This window comes from Heptranchias perlo, chromosome 20, assembly GCF_035084215.1.
Source record: "Heptranchias perlo isolate sHepPer1 chromosome 20, sHepPer1.hap1, whole genome shotgun sequence".
Lineage (NCBI taxonomy): Eukaryota > Metazoa > Chordata > Chondrichthyes > Hexanchiformes > Hexanchidae > Heptranchias > Heptranchias perlo.
Window position 1 is genome coordinate 11,813,360 of NC_090344.1, and position 14,007 is coordinate 11,827,366.

The following is a 14,007-nucleotide window of genomic DNA, read 5'->3' on the forward strand; positions in this document are numbered from 1 at the left end:
ACTAAACATCTCATCTGATATTGCAACAAGAGGCGATACAAATAATGCACATGGCGATACAAATAATTGATGCATTTTGGAACACTCAATTATACGTTCAGCTCCGTTCGAAATGTTCACAAGGAAATGGATTCGTTGATCTCGGTGAGACTCGACGAACAACCTCGCCATTTCCCGACCTTGTACGGTCATATAAGGACCGCGCACTGACTGATTGCACTGCTAGAGCCCGGTCACTTTGATCACCTCTCCTACTCTGCTGGAAAGAATCTTAAGGTGAGAGGCCCTTACCTGTGGAAACGTGTCCTGTCCCCGTGATGAAAATAATATCTGCACTTTCACTTTCAGCTTCTTTCACATCCTCTGCTCCATCGCACTACAATCGGGTTTTCTGTGAACAGATCAAAATAAATTTTGGCAGAAATTCTAACAGCAGTGGGATTCAAACCCACGCCTCTATAGAAACTAAATTTAACACTTTAGACCGCGAGGCCGCGCTACCATAATGTCACAGTATTGTTTAAAGAGCTGTTTCATGCTCAAATAAATGAATTGAAGCTAACTGACCGCATTTACCCCGTGCTCGGGTTGTTCTTAGATCAGAGAACGTTAATAGGTGATTTGATCGAAGTGTTCAAAATCATGAAGGGTTGGAATAAATAAATAAAGAGAAACTGTTCCCATTGGCGGAAGGGTCGAGAACCAGAGGACACAGATTTAAGGTGATTGGCAAAAGAACCAAAGGCGACAGAAGGAAACATTTCTTTACCCAGCGAGTAGTTATAATCTGGAATGCGTTGATTGAAAGGTGGCTTTCAAAAAGGAATTGGATAAATACTTGAAGGGAAATAAATTCAGGGCTAACGGGAAGGAGCGGGGGAATGGGACTATCTTGATTACTTTAACAACGAGCCGGTACGAGCTCGATGGGACGAATGGCCTCCTTCTCTGCTGTAACCATTTTATGATTCTATGATTCTGTTTATACTCTTTATTTTCTTTGCATGCATTTCTCTATCTCTCCCTGTCTCTGTCTCTTGTGTTGTCCTCTGATGGACTTCTCAGGCTTCCTTGAACGGCGTTGGCTGATCGATCCTGCAACACCAGCAGAGAAGGTTAAAGAAAGGTTGAGACGGTGGGAAAAGTAAAGGTGCAACCCCGCTGCTGCAGCCAATGTGTAAACATTAAGATCTCTTCGCTCTCACAGTGAAACAAAGCACCAATTTGATTGAAGTATACTTATGGGAGAGTGTATATTATCACCATGCCGAGACAGACGGCAATTATATCATAGAATCATAGATTCATTAAAATTTACGTTAGCGGAGGCCATTCGGCCCATCATGTTTGTACCGGTCAGAAAAGAGATATCCAGCATCACCCAACTTACCAGCGTTTAGTCCGTAGTCTTGTCGATTACGGCTCTTCAAGTGCATATTGAAGTCCTTTTCAAACCCGATGAGGGTTTCTGCTTCTCCCACCCTCTCAGGCAGTGAGTTCCAGACCCCCACCACCCGCTGGGTGGAAAAAAATTCCCCTCTGCACCACTCTAATCCTTCTACCAATTACCTTAAATCTATGACCCTTTTTATTGAACTCTCTGCTACGTGAATCAGGTCCTTCCTTTCCACTCTATCGAGGCCCGTGATAATTTTATACACCTCAATTAAATCTCCCCTCAGCCTCGTCGGTTCCAGAGAAAACAACCTCAGCCTATCCAATCTATCCTCATAGCCAAAATTCTCCACTCTTCGCAACATCGCCGTAAATCTCTGTACCATTTCTAGTGTAGTCCCATCTTTCCTGTAATGTGGTGACCAAAACTGTACGCAATACTCCAGCTGTAGCCGAACTAGTGTTTTATTCAGTTCCAGAATAACCTCCCTGCTCTTACAATCTATGCCTCGGCTAATAAAGCAAAGTATCCTTTATATCTTTTTAACCACCTTAACCACCTCTCCTCTTACCTTCAGGGATCTGTGGACATGCACTCCAAGGTCTCTCTTTTTAACGACACCTCTCAGTATCCTCCAAAGCAATGTAGTTTCCGAGCAACTAATTCTGAAACGTCTTGCTTGATAATATAAGTCGTAGAGACGAAACCAATTTAGTAAAGGGAAACTAATATTGGTGACTGGAAATAGTTAGTGTACAACTTGATATTGCTGTGTACCGGAATAGAAAACGAGATTGGATGGACAGAAGAGGTCTGAAAGGGTAGCCGATCGGCTATGGGAGACAGCGACACTTCAAACTGGCTGCATGATGTAAGTAACAGCGTCTGGTTGGTCTAGATGTATGATTCTTGTTTCGGGGGCTTTGGTTGATTAATATCTGAGAGTCCCGGGGTAAAATCCCCAACAAGCTCTTGCTGTTCAGCTACGTTGAGTGTAAAATTCACCAATTGGCTTCTGACATCTTTTCAGTGTTCCTGTTTTAGGATTAAAGTGCATGTTTGAGCTCCAGAGGACAGAGTGCTGAAGTTTCCAAAGTGCAACACATGTGAAGTGAATAAAATGTCTCAAGATGATGCAGAGATTGATGCTGAATGTGAATCTCCCCCTATTCAGGTGGTCTCATTGATATTGGATGACGGGACAGGGAACGACATATGGAAGTTTGCCGATGACACCAAAATGGGCAGCGTTATAAGCAGTGCAGATTATATAGGAAGAGGAACACAGGAACAGGAGTAGACCATTCAGCCCCTCGTGCCTGCTCCGCCATTTGATAAGATCATGGCTGATCTGTGATCTAACTCCATATACCTGCCTTTGGCCCATATCCCTTAATACCTTTGGTTGCCAAAAAACTATCTATCTCAGATTTAAATTTATAAATTGAGCTAGTATCAATTGCCATTTGCGGAAGAGAGTTCCAAACTTCTACAACCTTTTGTGTGTAGAAATGTTTTCTAATCTCGCTCCTGAAAGGTCTGGCTCTAATTTTTAGACAGTGCCTCCTACTTCCAAAACCCCCAACCAGCGGAAATAGTTTCTCTCTATCCACCCTATCTGTTCCCCTTAATATCTTATAAACTTCGATCAGATCACCCCTTAACCTTCGAAACTCTGGAGAATGCAACCCCAATTTGTGTCATCTCTCTTCGTAACTTAACCCTTGAAGTCCGGGTATCATTCTGGTAAATTCCAGAGAGACATTAATATAATGAATGAATGGGCAAAACTGTGGCAAATGGATTTCAATATAAGCAAGTGTGAGGTCATCCACTTTGGACCTCAAAAGGATAGATCAGAATACTTTATAAAAGGTGAAAAATTCGAAACTGTGGAGTTCCAAAGGAACTTCGGTGTCCATGTACATAGATCAATAACAGGTCATGGACACGAACAGAATATATTCCAAAAGGCGAATGGAATGGTGGCCTATATGTTTAGAGAATGAGAACAGACATTATGCTACAGCTGCACAAAGCTCTGGTTGGACCACACCTGGAGTACTGTGTTCAGTTTTGGGCACCGCACCTTAGGAAGGATATATTGGCCTTGGAGGGAGTGCAGTGTGATTTACTAGAAAGATAACTCGACTCTAAGCGATAAATTACGAGGAGAGATTACACAAACTATAGTTGTATTCCCTTCAGTTTAGTAGATTAAGGGTTGATGTGATCGAAATGTTCAAGATATTAAGAGGAACTGATGGGGTAGTTACATGGAAACTATTTCCGCTCGTTGGGGTGTCTAGGACTTGGGGACATAGGCTAAACATTAGAGTCAGACTTTCAGGAGTGAAGTTAGGAAACACTTCTGCAAGCAAAGTGTTGGAGAAGTTTGGAACTCTCTTCCATAAACAGCAGTTGATGCGAGCTCAATTGTTAATTTCAAACCCGTGATTTATCGATTTTTGTGAACCAAAGATATTTAGAGATATGGGACGAAGGCGGGTACAGGGATTTCGGTCACAACTCAGCCATGATCGTATTGAGTTGCGGAACAGACTCGACGGACCAAATACCACAATCCTGTTCCGAAGTTCCTCATTGGTGCAAAATGCAAAATGATCTTGCATTGGCCGGGAATCGAACCCGGGTCTCCCGCGTGGCAGGCGAGAATTCTACCCCTGAACCACCAATGCTTGATTTTGTAGAAGTTGCATGCTCCTATATGGAATGCTGTCTAAACGAACATGCCGTTTGCAGCTGCGATGGCCGAGTGGTTCAAGCGTTGGTCTCAAAACCCCATTTGGGTTTTCCTGCCGAGGTTTGAATTCTGCTCGCAACACCCAACTGTTTCAAGATCTCTTCAATGCTCAAATAGATTAATTGGAGTTAATTGACCGCATTTACCTCTCTCCCAGCATCAGAGATACTTTTAATTGAGCGTCCAATCTTCTCTTGCAAGATTTCAAGACCCGAGAAGGAATCTCTCCCAATCTGTAACTTAAATTCTGGTAGTTTGCAAAACTTGACTTTTATACTCTTTATTTTCTTTGCATGCATCTCTCTATCTTTCCCTGTCTCTGTCTCTTCTCTCTCTGTTGTGCCCGACGGGCTTCTCAGGCTTCCTTGAACGGCGAAGGCTGATCTCACCTGCAACACAAGCAGAGAAAGGTAAAAAAATGGCACTGAGACGGTTGGAAAAGTAAAGGTGCAACCCAGCTGCTGCAGCTAATGTCTACACACTTATGTCTCTTCACTCTCACAGTGAAACAAAGCATCAATTTGATTAAAGTATACTTCTGGTCGAGTGTATATTATCGCGATGCCGAGACAGACGGCAATTATATCATAGAATCCGAGAAAGTTATGCCAAAGAAGGAAGCCATTCTGCACATCGTGCCTGTGCCGGCCGAAAAATCGGTACCGAGCCTCATCTCACTTTCCAGCGTTTAGTCCCTAATCTTGTCGGTTATGGATCTTCACGTGCATATTGAAGTTTTTATTTTTCAATGCGATGAGGGTTTCCGCCTCTCCCACCCTTTCTGGCAGTGATTTTCCGACCCCCACTCCCACCACCCTCTGGATGGAAAAAAAAATTCACTCCCCTCTAATCATTCCACCGATTACCTAAGATTGATGTATCCTGATTATTGACCTCCCTACGAAGGGAAATAGGTCCTTACTATACACTCGATCGAGGCCCGTCATAATGTTATACACCTCAATTAAATCTCCCAACAGCCTCCTCAGTTCCAAAGCAAACAACCCCAGCTTATCCAATCTAATCTCATACCTAAAATTCTCAAGTTCTGGCAACATTATCTTAAATCTCCTCTGTACCATCTCTCGTGCAATCACATCTTTCCTGTAATGTGGTGACCACAACTGTACGAAGTATTCTTGCTGTGGCCTAACTATTGTTTTATAAATTTCTACCAGAACCTCCCCTGCTCTTATATTCTATGCCTCGGCTAATAAAGGAGAATATTCTTTATGGCTTCTTAACCACCTTATCTCGCTGTTCTGCTGCCTTCTGGGATCTGTGGACATGCACTCCAAGGTTTTGCTGTTTATCTACATCTCTCAGTCTCCTCCCAAGCAATGTAGTTTCAGAGCAACTAATTCTGAAACGTCTTACTTCATAATTCAAGTCGTACAGTCGAAACCAATTTGTTAAACGGAGACTAATATTGGTGACTGGAAATAGTTAATGTACAACTTGATATTGCTGTGCACCGGAACAGAAAACGAGATTGGATGGACAGAAGAGGTCTGAAAGGATGGCCGATCGGCTGTGGGAGGCAGCGCACCTTTCAACTGACTCCACGGCTTCAGCATCAGCGGTTTGTTGGTCTCGGGGTGTGATTTTCGCTTAGAGGGTTGTGTTATGTGATACGCGCGCGATCTCAGCTTCAAATCCCGCATGAACCCTCCTCTTTCTGTGCTTTTAGTGAAAAGTCATCAATCAGCTTCCGATATCTTTTCAATGTTGCTGTTGGTGGAATTGAATTATATCCAGAGAATGTTTGAGCTCCAGAGGACAGAGTGCGGAAATTTCCAAGGCACAACACAGGTGAAAAAATAAATGTCTCAATATGATGAGGAGATTGAAGCTGAATGTGAATTTACCCCAGTGCAGTCGGTCTCATTGATATAAGATGACGGGATAGAGAGCGACATGTGCAGATGACGCCAAGATGGGCAGCACTGTAAGCAAAGTAGATGGAAGCAGAACATTACAGAGAGTATTTAATATAATAAATGAATGGGCAAAACTGTGGCAAATGGATTTCAATTTAGGTAAGTGTGAGGTCATCCAACTTGGACCTAGCGAGCATTGATCAGAATACGCTCTAACTGGTGAAATGCTCGAACCCGTGGAGTTCCAAAGGGTCTTCCCGGTCCATATACATAGATCATTAAAATGTCATGGACAGGTGCAGAAAATAATCAAAAAGGCTAATGGAAAACTAGCTTTTATATCCAAACGACCAGAATACAAGGTGATAGACATTATGCTACAGCTATACAAAGCTCTGGTTAGACCACACCTGGAGTACTGTGTTCAATTCTGGGCACCGCACCTTAGGAAGGATATTTTGGCCGTGGAGGTAGTGCAGTGTAATTTTGCGAGATTGATACCTGGAATCCAAGGGTTAAATTACGAGGGGAGATTACACAAACTAGGGTTGTATTCCCTGGAATTTAGTAGAATAAGGGCTGATTTGATTGAAGTTTTCAAGATATTACGGGGAACTGTTGGTGTTGATGGAGAGAAACTCTTCCCGCTCGTTCGGATGTCAAGGACTCGGGAACCTGGCCTAAAAATTAGAGTCAGGAATTTCAGGAGTGAAATTAGTTAACACTTCAACAAGCAAAGGGGGGTAGAAGTTTGGAACTCTCTTCTGCAAGCGACAGTGTTAGCTTAATTGTTAATTTTAAACCTGAGACTGATAGATTTTTTCGTAAACCAGTGGTATTAAGGGATACGGAGCGAAGGCGGTTATATGGAATTAGGTCACAGATCAGCCATGATCTCACTGAATTGCGGAACCGGCTCGAGTGGTTAAACTCATCTTCCTAATTGTTGCAAAACACGAAACGTTCATGCATTGTCCGCGAATCGAATCCGTGTCTGAGGCTAGAATTCTATCCCAGAGCCACCAATACTCGTACGTGCACGCACTGCATATGTCCATTTATGTTACTCTCATAGTGATTGAAAGCTGCAATTTGAGTAAACTATACTTATGGTAGAATGTAAACTATGCCGATGTCGAGACAGACTATTATGTCGTTTCAGAGCAATTCATTATGCATAGTGTTACTTGATTATGCAAGTCTTACATTCAAAGCAAATTTGATAATAAGCGAGAAATATTGTTGATATGAAATGATCAGTGTGGAACCTGATATTGCTCTACATCGTGCATCGTAGAAGAAAGCGGGATTGTATGGACAGAGCCTTCTGAAAGGATGGCGGAACGGCTGCATGGCAGCGAAATTTTACAGCGGCTGCACGGCTCTGTTGCTTGTTGGTCTTTGGGTCTGAATGTCGCTCAGGGAGTTCGAATCGTTCAAAATTCCGAATGAGCCCTGTTATGTCCCCATTTTTAGTCAAAAATCACCAATTGGCTTCTTACATCTTTTCAGCGGTGTGGAAGGCAGTTTTGACTTATCTCCAGCAGAGCATGTTTGAGCACCAGAGGAAAGAAAGCAGAGGGTTTGTCCATGCAACACAAGTAGACGAAATGAAGATAATCTTTCAAGAAGTTGTAGATTGAAGCCGGCACATGAATTTATCCCAATTCAGACAATCTCATGGGTACAGAACAAAAAAGGTAAAGGATGCTGCATTGGCCTGGAACCAAACCTCTGGTTTCCCGCCGGCAGGCGAGGGTTCCACCACTGAACCACCAATGGACACACGGCTGCAGGCAGCACATGTAGCTTTGGATACATGTCTAGAACATGCAATCTGGCAGAGTTCCTGTGATTACCCTACGCAATCGACTCTACAGTTGCGCGGTGCCCTTTGTGTTAAATTATGGATCAAGCATGGTCGTGAAATTCACTGGGGGCTCGAAACCAACTTACACGACGATTGTGAAACAGTCAAATAAATAAGAGCTGTAATTACCAGGCAGTGTTTACTTCTCTCAGAGGTTAAGGGATAATCCAGCCCAATGTTCACCTATGAGATTTCAAGACTTGAGACAGAATTTCAAAAAAGCTGTACCATAAATTCTGCTCAATCACGGAATTTGGAGATTTATACTATTTTATTTATTTGCATGCATCTCTCTATCGCTGTCTGCGTTTCTTCTCTCTCGGTGTTTAACCCTGATGGACTGATCAGGCTTCCTTGAACGGCCAGGTCTGGAAACCGGGGATGGAAAAGACTGTCGGATCTTCAGTCCAATTGTTGGATTTCGGCGGGATGAGCTTTGCTCTTTTCCGTCTCCGTTTTCGGAAAATATAAACCCAGATGGGATTTCACCTCCTCAGTCCCGTCACCTCCGGGTAATGGGAATGAACCCAATCTATCGCGCGGTCGGAACATCCGTATTCTTATTGCTTAAGTATAAAATTACGGGGTTACAGCTATATTCAGGAGCATTTTAGAAATTAACACGTAACAGACTTATGCGAAAACTAGAAGCACGTGGAATTAAAGGACCTGTGGTAACGTGGGCACCTAATTGGCTCAGGAATGGGAGGCAGAGAGTCGTGGTGAACGGATACCCTTATACATTAGGGTCTCTATACTTGAATTATGTTTTCATTTATTGGAGCATAGGAACAGGAATCGGCCATTCAGCCCCTCGAGCCTCCAGGTTAACACATCCTTCCTGAGGTGGAGTGCCCAGAACTGAATGATGTCCTCCAGATGATGTCTCACCAGAGCTCTGTGCAGCTGTAACATAGCTTCCACCCCTTTGTATTCCAGCCTTCTTGAAATAAACGGGGAGAGTAAGAGCTCAAGAATGAAAGCGAGAGAGAGCAAGACGAATAGAGAGAGACAGACAGACAGACAGATCACGAGGCATTGGAGAAACCGTCGCTGTGTAGATTTCTCAGGAGCTGCTGTGAATCCCCACTGAGCTTTCGAACCACTTGCTCCACCGCAGCAAAAAGTCATAAGCAGCAAATGGGTAATGTGAAATCACATAATCGACAGCCGATTTGTGGCGCAATGGGTAGCACGTTGGACTTCAAATCACCAGCTCCAAAGTTGTGGATTCCAATTTGACTACCGTTGAAGTTGAGGGCTCAATTTTGGTGGTGGGAATTAGAACTTTGCAGCAAAACCACAACAGGATCACGAATGTTCATCAAAGAAGGGAAACAACCTGAAAATCGCAAGAATTCAAGTATCGTGACTGAGCGGTCTAACCCGCTGGTTTAAAGCTCCAGTTAAATCCCATAATTTGTAGATGGATCAAAATCATGGTTTGTGGCTCCAATTCCGCAGCCTCCTTCCTGTAAACTAATAAAACTAAACATCTCATCTGTTTTTACAACAGCGTAGGCCGGAGGAACCACATGGCTGAACAAATAACTAGATGCATTTTGTAACACACCAATTGCACATTCTACTCCGTTCGAAATGTTCACAAAGAAAAGGATTGGTTGATCTCGATGAGAGTCAACGAACAACCTCGCCATTTCCCGACCCTGGACTGTCATATAAGGACCGCCCACTGACTGATCGCGCCGCTGGAGCCCGGTCACTTTGATCACCCGTCCCACTCTGCTGGATGGAATATGAAGGTGAGCGGCCCTCACCTGTGGGAACGTGTCCTGTCCCCGTGATGAAAATAATATCTGCACTTTCACTTTCAGCTTCTTTCACATTCTCTGCTCCATCGCACTACATTCGGGTTTTCTGTGAACAGGTCAAAATTAACATTGGCAGAAATTCTAAGAGCATTGGGATTCAAACCCACGCCTCTATAGAAATTAAATGTAACACCTTAGAACGCGTGGCCGCGCTACCATAATGTCACAGTAATGTTTAAAGAGCTGTTTAATACACAAATATATGAATTGAAGCTAATTGACCGCATTTACCCCGTGCTGGGGCTGTTCTCCTTCGAGCAGGGAAGGTTAAGAGGAGATTTGATAGAAGTGTTCAAATCATGAAGGGTTTAGATAAAGTAAATAAAGAGAAACTGTTCCCATTGACAGAAGGATCGAGAACCAGAGGACACAGATTTAAGGTGATTGGCAAAAGAACCAAAGGCGACATAAGGAAACACTTGTTTTACCCAGTGAGTATTTATAATCTGGAATGCGCTGCCTGAAAGGGTGGTGGAAGCAGATTCAGTCGTGACTTTCAAAAAGGAATTGGATAAATACTTGAAGGGAAATAAATGCAGGGCTGCCGGCAAGTGGCGGGGGAATAGGACTAACTGGATCGGTCTTACAATGAGCCAGCGCGGGCTCGATGGACCGAATAGCCTTCTATGCTGTAACCATTTTATGATTGTATGATTCTATTGATAATCCTTATTTTCTTTGCATGTATTTCTCTATCTCTCCCTGTCTCTGTCTCTTGTGTTGTCCCCTGATGGACTTCTCAGGCTTCCTTGAACGGCGTTGGCTGATCGATCCTGCAACACCAGCAGAGAAAGTTAAAGAAAGATTGAGACAGGAGGAAAAGTAAAGGGGCAACCCAGCTGCTGCAGCCAACGTCTACACATTAATGTCTCTTCGCTCTCAATTAAGTCACTCTCTTTTCATTCCTCTTATTTCGTTCTTTTTCTTTCTGCCTCCAGCACCTTTATCTGTATCCTGTTTTTATTCCCTCATGTGTCTCTGCTGGATGATCCAAAATTCAGACCCGCAGCTTCTTCCAGCTTTTTCTTCCTTCCACAATAATGGTCCATTTCATTGAGACTTTACTGCGGCCTTGCTACTCTAACATTCACCTTCACATTCTTACGCCTTTATGTTTGCTCCATATCGACCCCTGTTCCTCGGGGGCACATGGCCCGTTCATTTGTGCCTTGAAACATTTCCACCTGCGTGACTGTTCCCGAGACAAGCACAAAGAAAGCAGGTCTGGCATTCCGAAGGACAGCGGCATAGTTTTCCGTGGAATTTCCATGGGGTATCTTGTGACACGGGGGATGTTAACTGAAGAACTGGGATTTGTTTTCATGGTCGTTGGAGCTTTTCCCCGAGCAGTTGATGTGCGGGAGAGACGGGCGGCACTGCATTGCTACGAATGAGGGCTGAAAGGTGCACTTTTGGCAATCTGGGCGGTGCAGTAAAGTCGGAAATGTTCCGCTTGATCTTAATAGGTCTGTGGAAATATCTGATTCAACAGGAATGAGGAGAAATGAAAAGAGCTGCAATGGTGAAAAGGTGTCGATTACAGGAGATTGGCCGTGAGCGAAAGGTCCTTTGAAAGCTCGGCGAAGATGGGAATTTTGTTCGGAAACGGCAGACTTTAAGCGCGTGAGGAAAGTGAAGTGCGAGCTGCGTTCTTGGGTCAAATTGGGTGTTTTCAGGAAAACAGCCATTGTGAAATCACGAAAATGAAAACAGAAAATGCTGAAAACGCTGAGCAGGTCAGGCAGCACCTGTGGAGAAAGAACCAGAGGAAACGTTCCAGCTGCATGACCTTTGTAATCAGAACTAAAAGGTTTGTCATGTGTTTGAGCAACTTGACTGTCGAAGATGCGAGCTTCCATCTCTGAATTATTTGGGTTCGAATCTTACTGCTGCCAGAATTTGTAGAGTTTTTCATTTTGGCCGCCACACCAAAAACCCTTCTTTAATAAGAAGTGTTTTTCCGCATTGCTGGTTTACACCTGTTTGTAAAATTCAGCAAAGTCTGGATTGCCACCCAACTGTTTCTTAGACGGAGGTGTTGGGACTGTGAGGTGTGATCTCGGTGAAGTATCAATCAATGTGCACAATGGCGCCCTGGTGAACCGAGTACCTCTTATAGTCAGTATAATATAAAAGATATGTACCATAATTATGAATTTCTTCTTTACATCACACTAGGATTTATTATCAGGGAATGGACATGAGCAGGTCGATTTACGTCAAGCTCCGGTCGCTTTGCATCGCCCCCGACACATAGAATAGAATCATAGAAAGGTCACAGCACGAAAAGAGGCCATTCGGCACATCGAGTCCGTGCCGACAATCTGCCAGTGCAATCCAGATAGACCCACTCCCCCACCCTATCCGTGTAGCCCTGTATTTTCTTTCGTTTCAAATACTTATCCAGTTCCTTATTGAAGACCATGATTGAATCTGCCTCCACCACCCCCTCGGGCAGTGTATTCCAGATCCTAAACACTCGCTGTGCAGAAAAGATTTTCCTCATGTCACCTTTGGTTCTTTTGCCAAACACCTTAAATCTATGTTCTTTGGTTTTTGATAGGAACAGTTTCTCTCTATCTACTCTGTCTCGATCCTTCATGATTTTGAATACCTCTATTAAATCTCCTCGTAACCGTCTCTGTTCCAAGCAGAACAACCCCAGCTTCTCCAATCTATCCATGAAACTTATGCCCCTCATCCCTGGAATCTTTACAGTAAATCTCTTCTGTGGGGATTCGGTATTAACATCGCCGAATCCCCCACCATCAACATACTGGTGGTCACCATTAACCAGAAACATATCTGGACCAGCCACAGAGGCTGGATATTCTGCGCCAAGTGACTCACCTTCGAATTCGCGAAAGCCGTTCAACCATCTACAAGGCGCAAGTTGAGTGAGTTCGAATACTCATGTGATGGTCATCGACCTGAAACGTTAATTCTGTTTCTATGTCTAAAGATTCTGCCTGACCTGCTGAGGATACGCACATTTCCAGTTTCTGTTTCAGGTTGGCAACAGAGTCAGTATTTTCATTTTGAATAAAGGGGCTTTCACGCATTTCTCCATGCGACGAGGTGGTAGAGAGGTTAAGGCGATGACCTGTTAATCTGTTGTGCTCTGCAAGCGTGGGTTCAAGTCCCATCTTCGTCGTTATTGTGTTTAAGTTCTGTTCCTCTCATTCGTGAAAGAATGTCTGGTGAAAGTCCCATCCTTCTCGAAACGGCAGACGGAGTGTTGTGCATTGTTTGCTGAAATCAGCTACAGTTCCTTCCAGGAAGGTGTTGAGATTGTTTGGTCGCGAAGTATCAGATTGAAGATTGGTGTAATTGTAAAAAGAGTAAATCTTATGGTCATCGTAAGAGAAACGTATGTACCATAATTATGATTTATGTCCGGATCATTGCGTGTCTGTGTCTGTTAAAAATGGATGTGCTGTAAGTCCCGATCATTCTCTGTGCGTTTTACCCGATTTTCTTGATACCTTTTTCCTTCTGAACTGAAATGACGATCCTCTCTCGAGAAAACGGTTCACCACCTGCTTCGGGCAACTGGTCGGAAAAATAACAAAAACTGATGAGACCAAGTTCATTCTGCTGGGCTTCCATTCCAATCTCCGCACTCTATCCCCCATTCAGACCCACCCCCGCCTGGACATTATAATCTGCGATATTCATAAGGGAATGGAGAAGCAGAATATCACGGTTATAATTTTCTTCGTTGCTCAACACTGAATAGCTTCAATTGCAATGATTCAGAAGGTAATCATAGAATCATAGAATCTTACAGCACAGAAGGAGGCCATTCGGCCGTCGTGCCAGTGCCGGCTTTTTCGAAGACCTGTCCAAATTAAACTCACACCCCACATTTTTCCCAATAACCCTGCAAATTCGTCCTCTTCAATTATGTCCAATTGCCTTTTGAATGATCCTATGGAATCTGCTTCCACCACCCTTTCAGGAAGTGCGTTCCTGATCTTAACAAACCCTCTGTGTGAAAATAATTCTCCTCAATTCCCCTCTAGTTCTTTTGCCAATTATTTTAAATCTGTGACCTTTGTTTACCGACCCACTTGCCAGAGGAAACAGTTTCTCCCAACTTGCTCTTTCAAAACCCCTCATTATTTTGAATATCTCTGTTAGGTCTCCCGTTAACCATCTCTGCTGTAAGGAGAATAATCCCAGATTCTCCAATCTCTCCATGTAACTGAAGTCCCTCATTCCTGGTAACATCCAGGTCAACCTGCTCTGAATCCTCTTCAATG

At 43.7% G+C, this 14,007-nt stretch overlaps 1 non-coding gene across 1 annotated transcript; it reads right to left on the reverse strand.

Moving 5' to 3' along the window:
* Nucleotides 1–4,024: 4,024 nt before the first annotated feature.
* trnag-gcc (transfer RNA glycine (anticodon GCC)) lies at nt 4,025–4,095 on the reverse strand. Its single transcript has one exon. It is a non-coding gene; the product is annotated as a tRNA-Gly (tRNA).
* Nucleotides 4,096–14,007: the final 9,912 nt, after the last annotated feature.